Here is an 18857-nt window from a genome sequence, read left to right as displayed (position 1 = left end):
TGGTCTCCCATTGTGAACTGTGGATTTGGGGAGGAGCTCTGTAGTAAGCTATGAGGAATGTGGAAGGCAGAGCGCGTTTCAGTCGCTTCACCAAAACTGCAGCTCCTCCAGCTGCCTTCCTCCAGATAAGGCCTGCCTGCCTTTGGGGTGGGGGTGGGGAGGGGAGAAGGGAGGGGGAAGGAGCTGCAGAGGGAAGGATAGAGAGAGGAGGACGAGGAGAGAAAAGCAGAGGTGGGGAGAGGGGATGAAGACAAAGGGAGACCATCCTAAGACCCCTGGCTCTCCACGTTCTGAACACATGGAAGATTGTGGACCTCCATTCCCTCCAGCCAGACTCTTGGGCTCTTCCTCCTCCTCTTAGTAACCTGAGAGATGCTGAGTGAGCTCCCCACCGGCCTGGGAGTAGGAATGCTCTCCCCTGTGTTTAGATTCTCCTCTGTGTTCAGATGCTCCACTGCATCCAAGATGCTCCACTGCAGGTCCTGTCCACTTTGCTTTTTAAATTCATTAGGGAGCGTCCGTCTGTATTCATCTCTCCTCAAACACAATGTAACCAGTATTCGTCTCTCTTCAAACACAATGTAACCGGTTGTCTTACCCTCAAGGTCTTGTTGCCACACCTACCCTCTACCGCAGGCTGTATCCACTCCAAAGGTGAGTCAAAGTAAATTCTTTCCTAAAAAATCATTGACTCCTGATTATGGAGACTTGCTGGTTTTCCTGCTTCCACTCTCACTCATTGTAGCCTTTATTCTCCACAAAGCAGATGGAAGAACCTGTTAAAAATGAAAATCAGCTCTTTTGTGGCACCTCCTAGGTGATCAGCGTTACGGTGAAGTTGAATATCTCATTCCCAGCCTCCAGCTGCCAAGTGGATGACTGACATCTTTGTGCTGAGCCCATGGCTACAGGAGTAGCTGATGCTCTGGGCGAAGAGTGGTGTGGTGGTTTGTATGTGCTTGGCCCAGGGAATGGCACTATTAGGAGGTGTGGCCTTGTTGGAGGAAGCGTGTCACTGTGGGCATAGGCTTTAAGACCCTTGTCCTAGCTTCTTTCTCCTGTTTGCCTTCAGAACAAGTTGAACTCTCAACTCCCCCTGTACCATGCGTGCCTGGGTGCTGCCATGCTTCCACCTTGATGATAATGGACTGAACCTCTGAACCTGTAAGCCAGCCCCAATTAAATGTTGTTCTTACGGGCTGCAGAAATGACTCAGTGGTTGGGGCACGGATTGCTCTTCCAGAAGTCCTGAGTTCAAATCCCAGCAACCACATGGTAGCTTACAACCATGATGATCTGATGCCCTCTTCTGGTGTGTTTGAAGACAGCTACAGTGTACTTATATATAATAAATAAATAAATCTAAAAAAAAAAAGTTGTTCTTATAAGAGTTGCCTTGGTCATGGTGTCTGTTCACAGCAGTAAAATCCTAAATAAGACAGTGGAAAGGTTATGTGGTCTGAGGCAGTGATGGGGACAACAAATAAGGTTTTTTCATGAAGCAAAGTGTCTTGACCTATGAAGAGTGCCCCCTTTGTTCAGTCAGGGCATTGTTGTTATGTTGTTGTAGACCAAGGAGAACTGTCTCTTTGGATACATTATGGATGCCAATCTGAGAGTTCTCAACTTGGTTATATGAGAGAGGAGAGAAGGATGTTCCCAGACTGACAGATACTACTGTGCCTTAGTTGCCTTAGTGGTTAGGGAGCAAAGGAGTTAGCAGAAGATTTTCTTTTTCTTTTTCTTTCTTTTCTTTTCTTTTTTTTTTTTTTTTTTTTCCGGAGCTGGGGACCAAACCCAGGGCCTTGCACTCGCTAGGCAAGCGCTCTTAGCGGAAGCTTTTCAATCTCTCTAAAGAAGATGATGTCCTTGGGCTGGTAGATGGCTCAGTGGTTGGTTAAGAGCATTGGCTGCTCTTTCAGAGGTTCCAGCAACCTCATGGTGTTCAATTCCCAGCAACCACATGGTAGCTTACAACCATCTAAAAGGGGATCTGATGCCCTCTTCTGGCCTGTGGGTATATATACAGCAGAGCACTCATACATTAAATAATAAATGAATAGATAAATAAGAAGATGATCTCAATATGTTAATCAGAGAGCTCTTAAACAAGAAGCCCAGGACCAAAGCACCCACAATTCAGTGTCTCGTCTCTCCGTGTGTCCTGTAACACAACTGGCCTGTTGCTCAAAAGAAGAAATGACACACTGAGAAAAATGAAGGGGAGGAGGCTCTAGAACACGCTAAGCTTTTGGCTGAGAAAATGATAGAAGCCAAAGGAAAACACTAGGAACTGGGTTGGGGATTTAGCTCAGAGGTAGAGCAAGCCCAAGGCCCTGGGTTCGGTCCCCAGCTCCGAAAAACAAAACAAACAAACAAACAAACAAACAAACAAAACACTAGGAACTGATTGCCAAGAGATGCCATGAGTCTTCACTGAAAGTTTCTAATTCTAAGTTTGAGTACAGCCAAAAATAAGTAACGAATAAGTTTTAAAGAGTAATAAAGCCAGGTGGTGGTGGTGCAGGCTTTGAATCCCATCATGAGGCAGAGGCAGGAAGATCTCTATGAATTTGAGGCCAGCCTGGACTACAGAGGGAGTTCCAGGATAGTCAGGGTTACACAGAGAAATGCTGTTTTGAAAAACCAAACCAACCAAGCAAACAAAGTGAAACAAAAGCATAACAACTAAATAATCGGACCTGGAGGATGGTGAGAAACCAGCAAACACTTGGGAGGTGGTGGCAAGAGGAAGAGGAATTTAAGGTCACCCTTGGCTACACAGTGAGTGCAAGTTCAGCCTGGGCTTCAGTCAAATGTGGTGACTCCAGCCTTGAAAACCAGTCCGTGGGAAACAGAGGCAAGACTATCCTGAAATTCAAGGTCAGCCTGATCTACGTAGTGAGTTCCAGGCCAACCAGGGTCATACATGAGACCCCGAATCAGTCAATAAATCAATCGGGCAGTACAGATCTTCTCACGATGTCCGCGTGATCAAAGCTGTCTGATGACTGACTTGGGCTCAGCTGCAAATCCAAGCCCGGTCCACACACACTCCATGCTCCTCTCTCACTGTAGCTAATCTCGTTTTCCTTTGGCCACCAAGCTCCAGCCACACACACTTTGCTTCCACCCGTGCACTCAGTATGCTACATTCCCGCTGCTCCAGCTTCTGTACAAGCTGAACCTTTGCCTGAAACCCTCCTGCTTGTCCCTATTCTGTATCCACTGTGCCACCTGGAGTCTACAACAGACACTGGTTGTCAGACTAGGTCCTTTCTTCCTTCCCTCCCAATCTAAAAATGACCTTTTCCCCTTTTTTGTGCATCACCCATTGTACACTCCTCATTCTTACTGGGGACCCGGGCTAGGTCCTGGCCATGCTGGGCAAGTAGTCTACCACTGAGGGCCATCTCTAGCCTTTTATTTCATGATCAGGCTCTTGCTGTATGACCAAATTTAGCCTTGCCTCATAAATGCTGGATGACAGGGGCACATCACCACTCTCTTTTGGGGGAGGGGGGGTACGGCAGTTTCATTTAGCCCAGTCTGGCTCAAACTGTATATAGCCAAGGTTGACCTCAAACTACTGGTCCCTCCTGAGTTTTAGGACTACTGATCAGTACCAACACAGCTGGCTCCTTCCACATCCATTTATTTGAACAAGGTCTGACAGGAAGTTGCTGCATAGCCCAGGGTGGCCCCTCCCTGTCTCCATAACCTACCTCTGTGCCTATCTTTGCTGTACCCTTTAGGGCCTACAGTGTGGCACACACAGTGGACACTTAGCGTGTGTGTATTGAGTAGACAAATGAGCGAGGACCTCGAGGGTCTCTAGAGATCTTTGGTGTGTTGGCTCTGCACGCCATTGGCAATATTGCCATGCCTTGCTCTGTGGTATGTGTGAGCTGTCCCCGGTCAGAAGTAATGAAGGCAGTGGTATGTGTGCGGAGGTGGGAAGAAGTCATTTGGGGCAAAAGGAAAAGAGGTCCGGATCAGGATGCTCGGGGCCTCCTTGACACCTTTCCATGTGATACTTTAGAAGAGTATTTTCCTCTTTGCAGTTGTCTCTGTGGCTCTTTCGTGGGGATTCAGTGGTTGCTATTACCAGACTGGCTTTTCTAGGGTAGCGCACGGTACTGAGAGAGCAGCAGGTAGGGCACCTGCCCACCAGGCTAGCCATCTCCCTGGCCAGGTTATATGAAGGTGACCACTAGGGGGCGCTCCAACTCACAGCATCTGTCTCCAGGGCCGCCAGCTGCCCCGGAGGCGTGCTGTCTTTGTTTCCGAGGTCTTTCTTCCTCTCTCTCTTCTCTGTTCCTTGCTGTTTCCTCTCTTTCTCTTCTCTTCAGGATTTTCCTCTTCTACTTTACCCTCAGCTCTTCTCCTCAGTCTTTATCAGCACATACAGGTTGGTCCCATCCTGTGATCTGCGCCAGTGTGAGACACAGAAAGAAGACAGGGATCGGTCTGCTCACCAGGGAGCTCACAGCATAACCTGAATTCCCCTAAAGCCAGAAGGACAGTGATGCTTCCTGGGAAGCCTGCCTAAGGAAAACTGAAGGGAGACTTGATTGGTTTAACTCCGGGGCTCCACACTCCTGTCCCCAGCGACTTGGCTGGCTGACGGAGCAGCTAGCTGCCCAACACCTCTCTTTCTGAGACAGAAACTGAGGGAAAACAACACTGAAGGATAAACTGAAGCTCCAGCCCAAAGTGAAATGTGGTGTTAAACAGGTTCAAATCCTGCAGTTAAATGAGCTTAAACAGGTTGCTTAAAACTCTGAGCATAATTTATCAAGGCTGTGAATGCTTACAGCTGTTCCTGGACTTAGTCTATAGGCCAAGGCCGCCTGACCAGCTAAGGTAGAACTGGGACCATACCCCTGACTTTGAACCCTCAGGCAGAAACTCTTTTGGGCAGAGAGCACAGGAAACAAGATGCCCCCTCTGATTGGGCTTTTCTTTTGGGGAGCGGTCCCTGGGTCAGGCAATGCCACAGGAACTCCTGTCCTTAGGTCCTTTTTTTTTTTTTTTTTGGTTCTTTTTTTCCGGAGCTGGGGACCGAACCCAGGGCCTTGCGCTTCCTAGGTAAGCGCCCTACCACTGAGCTAAATCCCCAGCCCCCTGTCCTTAGGTCCTTAAGAGCACTGTCTGTCTTTGTCCCATGGACCTCTCCGGGAAGTCCCAGAGACGCACAGGTCTGTTTGGGATACATGATCAATGTCAGCCTGGCTGTTCTCAATGTGGTTGTATAAGAAGGGAGAGAAGGGTGTAGTGAACAAAAGAGGAACAAAAGAGCTTGCAAAAGCCAAAAGCTTTCAATCTCTCTAAAGAAGATGATGTCCACCAATATGTTAGTCAGAAAAGCCTTAACCAAAGAACGGAAGAAGCCTTTCCTCCTGACCACGCCATACCTGACATCCCCTCACGTGCAGCCCAGGTGGTGGGAAGGACCACTGTTGAGGCAGGGGTGAGGGGTACACTGGTGGCACCCTACGGAAGCTCTGCCAGTGATCTCCGACCTAGCTGTTCTGCTTGAGGGGATTGATCCTGTAGGCAGACTCCCAGAGATGGGAAATAAAACAATGCACAAAGTTTCCAGCTACCATTTTACTCGCCATAACAGAATAGTCAAAGTCAGTCATGGCAGTGCACGTCTATAACCCAAGTATAAAGGAGGTGGAACAGGGCCAGTCTTGGCTACATAGAAAGTTTGAGGCTAGCCCTGCTACATGAGATTCTGTCTCAAAAATGAGGATAAATCCCTCTTCCCACCAGGATCAAATCCCTACTCTATGACCCCCAGAGGCCATTGTACCTTTCCCTCCTCTCCCTTCCCCTCCCCTCCTCTCCCTTTCCCTCCCCTCCTCTCCCCCTTCTCTCCTCTCCCTCTCCCTCCCTCTCCCCTTCCCTCCTCTCCCCCTCCCTTCCTCTCCCCCTTCTCTCCTCTCCCTCCCTCTCCCCTTCCCTCCTCTCCCCCTCCCTTCCTCTCCCCCTTCTCTCCTCTCCCTTCCCTCCTCTCCCTTCCCCTTCCCTCCTCTCCCTTCCCCTTCCTTCCTCTCCCTTCCCCTTCCCTCCTCTCCCCTTCCCTCCTTTCCCTTCCCCTTCTCTCCTCTCCCCTTCCCTCCTCTCCCCTCCCCTCTTTTTCTCTCCTCTCTTCTCTTTCTACTTTTTATTTTAAAGATTTATTTATTTAATTTATGTTAGTACACTGTAGTTCTCTTCAGGCACTTCAGAAGAGAGCATCCCATTACAGATGGTTGTGAGCCACCATGTGGTTGCTGGGAATTGAACTCAGGACCTCTGGAAGAGCAGTCAGTGCTCTTAACCACTGAGCCATCTCTCCAGCCCTCTACTTTTTATTTTAAATAAAAGAACACACTATGTAGCCCAAGATGGCCTCAGATTTAAGATGATCCTCCTGCCTTAGCCTCCCAAGTGCTGTGATTACAAGTGCACAGCACCACATCTATGCCTGGCTTTCTTTCTCTTTCTTCTATTTTTATTTTCTCTCTCTTTCCCTCTTACTCTCACATTTATCTTCCTTCCAATCCTCTTTTAATTAACAAATTTAAAAATCATATTTAGTCATTTTAATTTTATTTATGAGTGTTTTACCTCCACACATATGCATCTGCATCATACGTGTGCTTGGTGCCCTAGAAGAGGGCATTGGGTCTCCTAAAACTGGACTTACAGATAGCTGTGAATCATCTGGGTATTGGGTTTGACAAACCTGAGTCCTTTGCCAGAAAAAGTGGACTTAACTACTGAACCATCTTTTCCTCCCTCTTAATTTTTTTAAATTAATACACACACGTGCGCGCATGCGCACACATGTATGCATGCATGCAGCCAGAGGATAACTTATGGGAGTCTGTCATCTCCACCATGTGGGTCCTGGGCATTGAGTTCAGGTTATCAGGTTAGGTGTTGAGTGTATTGTCTTTTGGCCTCTCCTTCCTAATTTTAGACAGGTTCTGGTTCTGTAGGCCGAGCAGGCTTCACACCTGTGACCCTTCCACTCAGCCTCCTGAGTACTTGGTACCACTGTGCTTCCTTATTCTGGAACACATTGTGGTGAATGTGGAGAAGCCTTCTCCAGGCAGGAAGCCTCACCCTGCTAGCATCCTTGAGCTCTGACTTCCAGCTCTGAGAGGAGAGAAAGGGGTAAGGAGTTTTACAGCATCGTGGGGGTTAGGGAGCAGGAAGGGCGGACCACGCTTTCCCACTGACTGCTAGGCCCGGAAGTTGTTTAGGGAATCAAAGCGATACAGACATCTACTTCTTTACTGCTGACATGATGTTTTTGATGGGTGTGACAAGGGCAGGATCTTCCGCTTGGCTGGGGACCCAAGGCCTTCCTGTGAAGGACAAGATCCCAGTATTGATTAGTGTGTTACATCATCTGAGACTTGCTCTCAGGGATCCTAGCCAAGAGGGACTCTGCTAACGAGGGTCAGCTCCATGAACTTCCTCTACTAAGCTTGCACACATTTCCTTTTTCCTCATGCGACAGCCCCTAGCTCAGTATTTACAGAGAGACCTGTACGTGTGCATCTCCTTATGTGTATAGGCAGACACAGTTCTTCACTCGTGCCCAAACAGGCCTGCGTGCTAAACAAACAAGTGCACACTCACTTTCAACACCCACATATACATCGCCCATTCCACGGACACTTTCAGACACACAGTGTGCCCAGACAGCCGCCCTGATGCTCGGTACAAATTCCCACAGTGGCAGTTGCCAAAGGCAGCTGCCCATGAGTCTTGTATCTTCCCCACCATCTGTCAATGAGGGAAAAAAAAATCTATTCTCCTCCTCTTGAGTGTTTGTGGAAGCAACGCTCTGACATTTCTGCACCCATGCTTGAAGAGGACTAGGAGGGAGTCATCTATGAATGAGTCTGGCTAGCCTGAGGCTGCTGTGTTAGAACGAAGCCCAGCTAGTCATATGAAGAGAGAGGGGAGTCATACTGAGGAGCACTGGTATGCCGGGCACCCAAGTGAACCCAACCTAGCAGCCTGTCATCAAACCCATGGGGTGCCATCTGACCATCCAGCAACACCCTTAACAAATTCTTGATCTTTCAGAATCTCGAGATTCTTGAAACATGTCTTATATATTCCAGGCTGGCCCTTTGTGGTCAAGGATGACCTAGAACTCACAATCCTCCTGCCTGCCCCTTGCTAGTGCTTGAATTTTAAGCTTGCACGGCCATTCATCCAGGGCTTTACTGTATGCCAGGTAAACACTCTATCAAGTGGGCCATCAAAAGCCAGCCCTCAGAAATAGGCATTGTTATGTAGTCCAGAGTGGTCCAAAACTCTTGGCACTCCTCCTGTTTTACCCTTCCAAGCACTGGATTCCAGGCATGTACCACCGTGCCTAACTCTGGACTACCCCATACCATGTGACCTCTCTGTCTCTCATAAGTACTCCTGGGCTCTTAGCCATTATACAATGTAGTCAGGAAGCCCTTTTGAGACTTGGTATGCCATTTGAAGTTTCAGCATATAAAATTATGAGAAAGTACATTACCTTTCATTTTAAGTTACCTAGCCTGTGGTATTTTGTTTTAACAACATAAAATATACAATAAACAAGGCAAGAAAACACAGGGATAAACTACTAGAAAGGGCCCATGTGGAACCATGAACCATACACAGGTAAAAATCATAGTTGGCAAGAAATGAGGAGGAAGCTGGAAAGAGAATCCCATGGGTATGGGTTCTGGAACTCAGCCGCCTCACCTCTGTGAACCTCAACCTCCTTATCTGTCAAAGGGGTTCAGTGATAGCAAATGGTATAATCTGATGATTAGATGAGATAAGCTATCTCTGACTGCTCTATCTCTCCTCTCAGCCTGGAGTGGCACTTCAAACATAAAATCATCCCTCTTCATGTTAGAGACCTAGGCTTAAGCAGCAGCCAGGGAAGTGGGATGTGTATCCTCAGGGGATAGGGCCTTCTGGATGACTTTAAAACATTTTGACCTTCGGGTACCCCAAAGAAAGAGGAATATAGGAGTTGCTGGGCCTCTTCTTGGCATTATCTGCATGTCCAATCCTTTCCATAATTTAACTGCCCGCCCTATGCAATTACTTTTCTTTGCATCTGAGCTTACGGCCATAGTAGTTTCCAATAACTAGAGGCTTAATAAGGCTAAGTCATAATAAGTGTCCTGCAGAATTACACACTGCATTAACACCAAATGAGTTCATTAGAAATTCATTAGGCACGATTCCTGTGGCTGCCATAGGAATTAATCATGGTTAGCCAGCGGCAGGAAAGTGGGTGATGGATAATTGCACGCAGAGTGGGAAGATCCTTTGGCATCTGACTCTGGCCTGGAGCAGTAGTTTTCGAGAGTCATAGACTGTTTTAGGTGTAAGTTGGCAGGTGAGGTTAGTTAGACGTTGTTGGACCTGCCTTCCTCACTCTTCCTCCTCCCTCTTGGATATAGGATCCGCAGACACAGTTCCGATTGTAAAAGGTGGACTTAGCGCAACTGACTCCATGATCGTTTAGGCCATAAAATTCAGTATGTAGATAGTTCCACCTGCCAAAATGCAAACAAAGAACCAACCCACCATAGTTCTGGGAAGGTCCCTGGATGTACAAACCTTGCTTTCTGACTTCTGTAGCTCCGCTGTTTCTTTTCTTTTCTTTTCTTTCTTTCTTTTTTTTTTTTTTTTTGGTTCTTTTTTTGGAGCTGGGGACCGAACCCAGGGCCTTGAGCTTCCTAGGTAAGCGCTCTACCACTGAGCTAAATCCCCAGCCCCTGTAGCTCCATTTCTATTCGAGTTAACTGAAGCATGTCAACCCAAGATATGGTTTCTGTGCTTAAAAGTTCACTCTGAGGGTGGAAGGATTGGCTTGGCAGTTTCGGAGCACTGGCTGCTCTTCCAGGGGCCCTAGGTTTAATTCCCAGCACCCACAAAACAACTCACAACTGTCTGCTAACTCCAGTTCCAGGGCATCCCATACTCCAACGCATACATGCAGGCAACACACACACACACACACACACACACACACACACACACACACTCACCCTGAGAAAGGTTTGGGGCTGTACTGGGATCCAAACACTCAGTATAGTGACTGGCAAGCTAATAAAGACTTCCTATTGGCCTAAACCTGTGTCTGAGAGGTCTTCTCTGGTGAACTGCGAAGTTACAGTGTGCTCTAATCTTCTGGCCTGCTCACTATCAGCCAGCTCTCTTCCAATACAATCCTACCATGTTCCTCAAAGAGCTGATCTCTGAAGATCCTGCAGTCAATGACTATTCATGGAACTATCAATCAAGGCTACCCCCAACCAAAACCACCATCTTTAACTAGGCCAACTGCAGCTTTTCTCTTGGTATATTTTTTGAGACAGGGTAGCCTAGACTGATCTTCAGTTTTCCATGGAGCCAAAGACAAACTTGGACTTCTGATCTTCCTGCCTCTACCTCCAGAATGCTGGGATCACAGGTGTGGGCCACCACATCTAGTTTATGTGATACTGGGGATTAAATCCAAGGCTCTGTGCATGCTGGGCTAGCAGCCCAGCAACTGAGCTACCTTCCTCTCTCTAGTGGTCTTCCTCTTCTTCCTCCTCTTCCTCCTTCTCCTCCTCCCCCCCTCCTCCTTCTCCTCTTCCTTCTCCTCTTCCTTCTCCTCCTCTTCCTCCTCCCCCCTCCTCCTCCCCCCTCCTCCCCCTCCTCCTCTACCTCCTCCTCCTCTTCTTCTTCCCCTCTTCCTTTTCCTCCCCCTCCCCTCTTTCTTTTCCTCCTCCCCTCCTCCTTCTCCTCCTCCTCTCCCTCCTCCTCCCCCTCCTCCTTCTCCTCTTCCTTCTCCTCCTCTTCCTCCTCCTCCTCTTCCTCCTCCCCTCTCCTCCTCCCCTCTCCTCCTCCTCCCCCCTCCTCCTCCCCTCTCCTCCTCCCCTCTCCTCCTCCTCCCCCTCCTCCTCCCTTCTCCTCCTCCCCTCTCCTCCTCCTCCCCCCTCCTCCTCCCCTCTCCTCCTCCTCTTCTTCTTCTTCCCCTCTTCCTTTTCCTCCCCCTCCCCTCTTTCTTTTCCTCCTCCCCTCCTCCTTCTCCTCCTCCTCTCCCTCCTCCTCCCCCTCCTCCTTCTCCTCTTCCTTCTCCTCCTCTTCCTCCTCCCCTCTCCTCCTCCTCCCCCCTCCTCCTCCCCTCTCCTCCTCCCCTCTCCTCCTCCTCCCCCCTCCTCCTCCCTTCTCCTCCTCCCCTCTCCTCCTCCTCCCCCCTCCTCCTCCCCTCTCCTCCTCTTCTTCTTCTTCCCCTCTTCCTTTTCCTCCCCCTCCCCTCTTTCTTTTCCTCCTCCCCTCCCTCCTCCTCCCCCTCCTCCTCCCTTCTCCTCCTCCCCTCTCCTCCTCCTCCCCCCTCCTCCTCCCCTCTCCTCCTCCCCTCTCCTCCTCCTCCCCCTCCTCCTCCCTTCTCCTCCTCCCCTCTCCTCCTCCTCCCCCCTCCTCCTCCCCTCTCCTCCTCCTCTTCTTCTTCTTCCCCTCTTCCTTTTCCTCCCCCTCCCCTCTTTCTTTTCCTCCTCCCCTCCTCCTTCTCCTCCTCCTCTCCCTCCTCCTCCCCCTCCTCCTTCTCCTCTTCCTTCTCCTCCTCTTCCTCCTCCCCTCTCCTCCTCCTCCCCCCTCCTCCTCCCCTCTCCTCCTCCCCTCTCCTCCTCCTCCCCCCTCCTCCTCCCTTCTCCTCCTCCCCTCTCCTCCTCCTCCCCCCTCCTCCTCCTCTCTCCTCCTCTTCTTCTTCTTCCCCTCTTCCTTTTCCTCCCCCTCCCCTCTTTCTTTTCCTCCTCCCCTCCTCCTTCTCCTCCTCCTCTCCCTCCTCCTCCCCCTCCTCCTTCTCCTCTTCCTTCTCCTCCTCTTCCTCCTCCCCTCTCCTCCTCCTCCCCCCTCCTCCTCCCCTCTCCTCCTCCCCTCTCCTCCTCCTCCCCCCTCCTCCTCCCTTCTCCTCCTCCCCTCTCCTCCTCCTCCCCCCTCCTCCTCCCCTCTCCTCCTCTTCTTCTTCTTCCCCTCTTCCTTTTCCTCCCCCTCCCCTCTTTCTTTTCCTCCTCCCCTCCCTCCTCCTCCCCCTCCTCCTTCTCCTCTTCCTTCTCCTCCTCTTCCTCCTCCTCCTCTTCCTCCTCCTCTCTCCTCCTCCCCTCTCCTCCTCCTCCCCCCTCCTCCTCCCCTCTCCTCCTCCCCTCTCCTCCTCCTCCCCCCTCCTCCTCCCTTCTCCTCCTCCCCTCTCCTCCTCCTCCCCCCTCCTCCTCCCTTCTCCTCCTCCCCTCTCCTCCTCCTCCCCCCTCCTCCTCCCCTCTCCTCCTCCTCTTCTTCTTCTTCCCCTCTTCCTTTTCCTCCTCCTCCCCTCTTTCTTTTCCTCCTCCTCCCCTCCTCCTTCTCCTCCTCCTCTCCCTCCTCCTTCTCCTCTTCTTCCTTTTTCTTTTCCTCCTCTTCTTCTTCTCCTCTTTTTCCTCCCTTCCCCCTCCTCCTCCTCTGTTCTTTTAGACAGGCTCTCACCAGTTAGCGCTGGCATCCTTGTAATTGGATAGATACATAGACCAGGTTGGCCTTCAACTCACAGAGATCTGCCTGGCTCTGCTTCCTAAGAGCTGGAGTTAAGGGTATGGACCACCAGTCCCAGCCCATATTTTCATACTAGCTAATATTTGTTAAGTTAGGCTGTCACTGGTTTATGGCAGCTTACCTACAACTTTGGTACAGATACAATGTGAATTTGGTAGAAACCATACTTTGGGGGCACAGTGCTAGGGATGCAGACACAGTGCTACCACCACGCCAGGATCCTCACATTTTATCTCTACTAATACACATCAAGCCCCATACTTTGAATTTTGTTCTTCCTCTGGGCTAGTGATATGCCACCCAATACCCACTATCCTCTCTTTGCTTATGATCTGAACAGTCGGTGGAAGTTCAGCCCTGCCCTGCACACCTCAAGTAATACTGTTCATGTCAGTGCCCGAGTGTCCGTAATGCCTTTATTATTCTTACTTATGCCTGCACGTTCTCTAACCTCAGTCTCCAAGTCTGCTTGAATAAATTGTGATGTATCCACACAGTGAATGAAAATTTGGCTATTCACAACAGTGTCTGGAGCTTGGTGTCCTGGAACACCAATATTCAGGATGCTGAGGCAAGGAGAGGGTTTCGAAGTTCAAAGCTAACCTGGACTACACAGAGAGATCCTATCTCAAAATAAAATACAACAGCAACAAACAAGGTGTGGTGACGCACATCTGTAATCCCAGTACAGGAATAACTGAGGCAGGGGATCACCAGTTTGTATCCAGCCCAGGTGTAGTAGTGAATTTTTTTTTTCATCTATGTGACAAAATACAAGAGAGCAATAACTTAGAACAGAGTAATTTTGTCTCATGATTTCAGAGCGCCTCAGCCCGTCATAGTGGAAAAACCACGGAGACAGAGTGGTCCATTCTGCCCAGACAGGAGTCTGTGATCACAGCTTCTCACAGAGAACAGCCAGGACACAGAGAAAGGAGGGCAGAAGCGGTAGTGAGCATAACCTTCAAAGACCGTTCTTCAGTGGCCTGTTTCCGCCATCCTGATTCCACACACTCAAGATTCCAAAGCCTTCAAAATTATGCCACAAGCTAGGGACTGGGTATTTAAAGCAGCATGAGCCTGTCAGGAATGTGTATGATAGAGCCCATGCAAAGCTGGTTAGAGCCAGAGGGGAGTGTGTGTATGTGTGTGTGTGTGTGTGTGTGTGTGCCTGTGTGTGTGCATGTCTGTGTGTGTGTGCATGTCTGTGTGTGTGTCTGTGTGTCTGTGTGTGTGTGTGCATGTCTGTGTGTATGCATGTCTGTGTGTGTGTGCATGTCTGTGTCTGTGTGTGTGTCTCTGTGTGTGTGTATGTATGTGTGTGTGTGTGTGTATGTCTGTGTCTGTGTGTGTGTGTGCATGTCTGTGTGTATGCATGTCTGTGTGTGTGTGTGCATGTCTATGTCTGTGTCTGTGTGTGTGTGTGTATGTGTGTGTGTGTGTGTGTGTGTGTGTGTATGTAACCAAATTTCAGAGATTCAGGTGAAACCTGGCAGCAAATACCTTTCTCTACTGAGCCACCTCATTGACTCAGTGCTTCATGAGCTGATGAAAAGTCAGCTTTGCCACACACACACACACACACACACACACACACACACACACACACACACCAGTCTTCAGTCTCCAATCGTAGAATTCCTTATCCTACCCAGGAGGTTTTCCTCTTTCTTTTTTGTCTTTTTTGTTTGTTTGCTTGTTTGCTTGTTTACTATTTGCTTGTTTGTTTGGTTGGTTTTCTCTTTTGAGGTCTTCAAGGAAATACATTTTTCCAGACACATCAGGTCTGGGGCATACAGGAACTCACAGAGCCTGGGACAACATGCACAAGACCTGAGCTCAAGTCAGACAAAATCCAAGCACAGAGAAGCCACAAAGCACCCCCACCCTGAACCAAGGTGTTATTTGCAATTGATAGTCTCCAGGGGAGGGAAAATCTGTTCTCTTCAATAGAAAGAAGCTGAGGTATCCACTGCCCTCCAGAGCAGGCCTCATGCCCGGCAGCAGTTTGCAACAGCATAAACCAGACTCTGGGGTCTTGTTATTTTTGGTGTGTGTTTCTTGTTTTAAGAGAGAGAAAGAACATGAATTTGGGTGAGCAAGGGGATAGGGGAAGAACCAGGAGGAATTGGGCAGGGGTGGGGCAGGGAGAAGACAATCAAAATATATAGTATATGCAATTCTCCAAGAATAAATAAAAAACATTTTAAACCATAATACATAATAAATAGTAAGTCCCAGGCCATCCTGGGGCTGAGACCAAGCCTCTGAACATTTGGGTCTGGGTGGCCCCAACTGGTGGGAACGTGGTTGGAGAGTTGGTAGGAAGATGACGTTTATTCCCTGTCTATTGTTAAGAGTAGTGAGAGTGAGGTGAGCTCAGTGTGGAAGGGAAGGGCAGCTGAGCTGTTAAAAGCCCTCTGGAGCCTCCTGGGCTGGGCTCAGCTATAGAATGCAGTGTGCAGGAAGTTCTGGGTTCAATCCCCAGTGTTAGTTTGAGTGTCATGGCTCACTCCTGTAAGCCCAACACTGGGGAGGAGGAGACAGGAAGAGAAATTCAAGGTCATCTTTAGCTACATAATAAGTTGAGGCTAGCCTAGACTACATGAGTTCTTCTCCCAACCACCATCAAGAAAGAAAAAAGAGGAGAATCCTGAGGGAGGAAGTGTATATCCAAGGGCTAGATGGGGAAGGAAGTACGCTACAGGGTAGGGGCTAAAGAGAGGGTGCAGGAGGGGGATAAACTGCCAGTCTAGACTATCTGCTGTGTCACTTTTCTCTCTCTCATAACCTCAGGGTATTGAGGGACCTAATGGACAAATATACTTCACAGGACTGTGTGAGGGCCTGGATAGGGAGCATGAAAAAAGTCCAGGGTTCCCCCCTTTGACCAGGGACCCAAGCACCCAGGTCTCTACTCCTTTGTCTACATATTCTCCTCAGGATGGCGGTGGCTGAGACGCAGCCAGAGTCTAGGTGGGAAGTCCAGGTGCCCAAGAAGATTAGCCTTGGCATCATCCTTATCTCCATCCAGGTATATTTGCGCCACCGGTTCAATGGCCCCATAAAACCTGCAGTTAGAGTTCATTTATCTTTCCTGGGAGAATGTTCAAACAGATGAACCCCAGAATAAGAGGAGAGGTATGGGCGTGGGTGGATGGAGGGCGACAGTTCAGATGCACCATGGGAAGAGGGTGCAGCCGAGCCCGGCACCCGGGTGCTAACATCATTCTGTCCGTCATCCGTCCATACTTCGTCACTCCCTTCCAGTCCTTTTTGACTGAGTAGCTTGGGAGAAGCATTTCTCCCCATTTGGGGGAAGTTGGTGGACAGGGAGTCAAGTGGGGACTAGAGAGGCCATGAGTCTATCCTGCTAGCTTCTCACTCATGGCTTCTGGCCCCACCACTTTGAAATTCTGTTTGCTACTTCACACACTTGTTTTGAAGAGTCAATCAGATCAGCCACAAATGCCCAATACCTGTTAGCTATTACTGTCAGTGTCCTTTCATCAGTATTATTACTCTGTATTCACATATAGCTATGGAAGGAATTTATTACCTTGTCCTGATTATGTGTGCACGTGTGTGTGTGTGTGTGTGTGTGTGTGTGTGTGTGTGTGTGTGCACATGTCACAGCACATGTCTACAAAAGGACATTACTCTCTTTTTATCATGTGGGGTCCTGGGGATTGAACTCAGGCCATCAGGTTTGGTGGCAAGGGCCTTCACCTTATGAACCATCTTGCTGCTGATCCCGTTTTATTATTTCTTAAATTAATCAATTATTATTTTTCAGAGACACTGTCTCACCCTACAGCACCAGCTGTCCTGGAATTCTGAATAATCCTCCTGCCTCAGTCTTCCAAGTTCTAAGATTACAGGCATGTACCACAATGCCCTTCTAGATATTAATATTTTAAATATGAGGCTGTTTTTGTGTGGTGTGGTGGCATACACCTTTAATCCCAGACCTGGGAGTCAGAGGTAGGCAGATCTTTGTGAGTGCAAGACCAGCCTGGTCTACAAAGTGTACACCCTGTCTCAGACTGTCCCAGGAAGAGCATGCTCAGTAATCCAACCTTTAAGTCTTTTTAAATTTGTTGTACAAAACAATAGGGGCAGGCTGGAGAGATGGCTGAGAGGTTGAGAGCACTGACTGCTCTTCCAGAGGTCCTGAGTTCAAACCCCAGCAACCACATGGTGGCTCATAACCATCTGTAATGAGACCTGGTGCCCTTTTCTGCCATGCAGGCAGAACACTGTGTGTATATAAATAAGAAAAACAATAGGGGTTTTGTACAACACATGGAGCTTTCCTATGTACTTCATTTTGATTGGTCCTTCCTTCCTCTCCTATGCTCTCTCCTCATCCTCCGTGCCCTCTTCCCCATGGCACCTTTTGCCCCCCAATATTTGCCCTTTCAATACTTCTCTGTTGTCTTTCCTACCCTCTCCCTTGGACTCTTTTTCTCCCTCATCATATGGGCCCCTTTCTTGCTTAAGAATTCATCCTTAGTCCTAACTTACCATCTGACATATCTACACCCAGAAGTATGAGTAATATTACTTAATTGTGTTAGAAGAAGATTCAAAACAACCCAAAGGTCCTGATAGAAAGTAAATTCTACATAGGATAGAATGTAATGGATGGATTGTGGAGATAGACCATTCCCATGGTAGGTAAGCTCTCTGCCACTGAGCTATTTAAAATGATAGAAACGCCAAATGTGTTGGTGTGTGCCTAGAGTCCCACCTTTTGGGAGGGTAAGGCAGAAGGATCAGGCAATTAAGGCCATCCTAGATTATGTAGGGAGCTTGAGGCTTGTCTGGGCTATGCAAAACTGTATCTCAAAAGAGAAAAACAAGCAGATAAAAAACAAAGAGGAAAACCTGGTTAGGATAAGCAAATCTATGATTGGAGACTGAAGACTGGTGTGTGTGTGTGTGTGTGTGTGTGTGTGTGTGTGTGTGTGTGTTTGTATGTGTGTGGCAAAGCTGACTTTCTATCAACTCAGGAAGCACCGAGTCAGTGAGGTGGCTCAGCAGAGAAAGATGTTTGCTGCCAGGTATCACCTGAATCTCTAAAATTTGGTTACGCACGCACACATATACACACACACACCATGGCACATGTGTAAGCACACACAAGAGAGAGACAGACAGATACATGAGAGACAGAAAGATGGAGAGAGACAGAGACAGACACATGAGAGATAGAAAGACAGAGACAGAGACAGACACTAAGAGAGACAGACAGACAGATACACGAGAGACAGAAAGATGGAGAGAGACAGAAAGACAGACAGACACATGAGAGACAGAAAGATGGAGAGAAACAGAGACAGACACATGAGAGATAGAAAGACGGAGACAGAGACAGACACAAAGAGAGACAGACAGACAGATAACACAAGAGACAGAAAGAGAGAGAGAGAGAGAGAGAGAGAGAGAGAGAGAGAGAGAGAGAGATTGAGAGAGAAAGACAGAGAGAGAGAACACTCCTGGTTTGGGAGTCAGCAGTGAGGTCACTTCTGCTTTGAATAGAAATGATGGGATCCCATAGAGAGGAGACCCCAGAACAGGAGAGTTTTTGTTTGCTTGGTTTTGGTTTGTCCCTGAAACAGGATCTTGCTCTGTAGCCCATTGTTTATTTGGCCTTATGACAATCCTCCTGCCTCAGCTTTCCAAGTACCAGGATTATCGGTGTGAACCACAGTGCCCAGGCAAAGCTTTGTAATTAACAGTAGTAACGGTGATGATTCTGACGAGGGCTTTTGCACTGCTACTTTTGTGTGGCCCAGGAACCACCCCACAAGCAAAGCTGGCATCTGTCACCCTAAAGACTTGAGCCCCGTATGTAAAGTGGCACCTATGACATCTAGCTTACAGACTGCACTTGTGTGCCTTGTGCCTGGAGGCTCCCTGGGAAAGGCTCATGCCTCCTTCTTCTGCATGGCCACGTACAGTTCAGTGCACAGTGCTTGGTGAACGGAGGCTGAGGGGAGCTCGGGGATGGGCAGAGGGTGGGATGAACAGAGAGGTGAATGACGCATTCTGTGGCCATCCTGGCCTTGGCCTGGCTGAGACTGGTAGTGGTATTGTAGGTGGTTTTCTCCAAGGTGAATAACCTTGGGGCTCCTGCCCACATCATAAAATATCAATCACCTCCCGGTTAGGGGCAGGACTGAGAAGTGGGGTGACTTTGGGGCTGAACCTTGGCAGTTGGCAGTGTTTATAAGCTGAGACTCCAGACTCCTCAGTACCAACCTTCT

General features: G+C 48.8%; 1 long non-coding RNA gene across 1 annotated transcript; it reads left to right on the top strand.

The window, feature by feature from the left end:
- The first annotated feature begins 186 nt into the window (after positions 1-186).
- On the top strand, positions 187-1375 carry LOC134480676 (uncharacterized). The gene is made up of 2 exons (XR_010055329.1): positions 187-654; positions 767-1375. It is a non-coding gene; the product is annotated as an uncharacterized LOC134480676 (long non-coding RNA).
- The last annotated feature ends 17482 nt before the right edge of the window (positions 1376-18857 follow it).

Source organism: Rattus norvegicus, chromosome 10 (genome assembly GCF_036323735.1).
Source record: "Rattus norvegicus strain BN/NHsdMcwi chromosome 10, GRCr8, whole genome shotgun sequence".
NCBI classification, from domain to species: Eukaryota; Metazoa; Chordata; class Mammalia; order Rodentia; family Muridae; genus Rattus; species Rattus norvegicus.
Note: the sequence above shows the minus strand (reverse complement) of the source record. Positions and strands in the feature narration are given on the sequence as shown.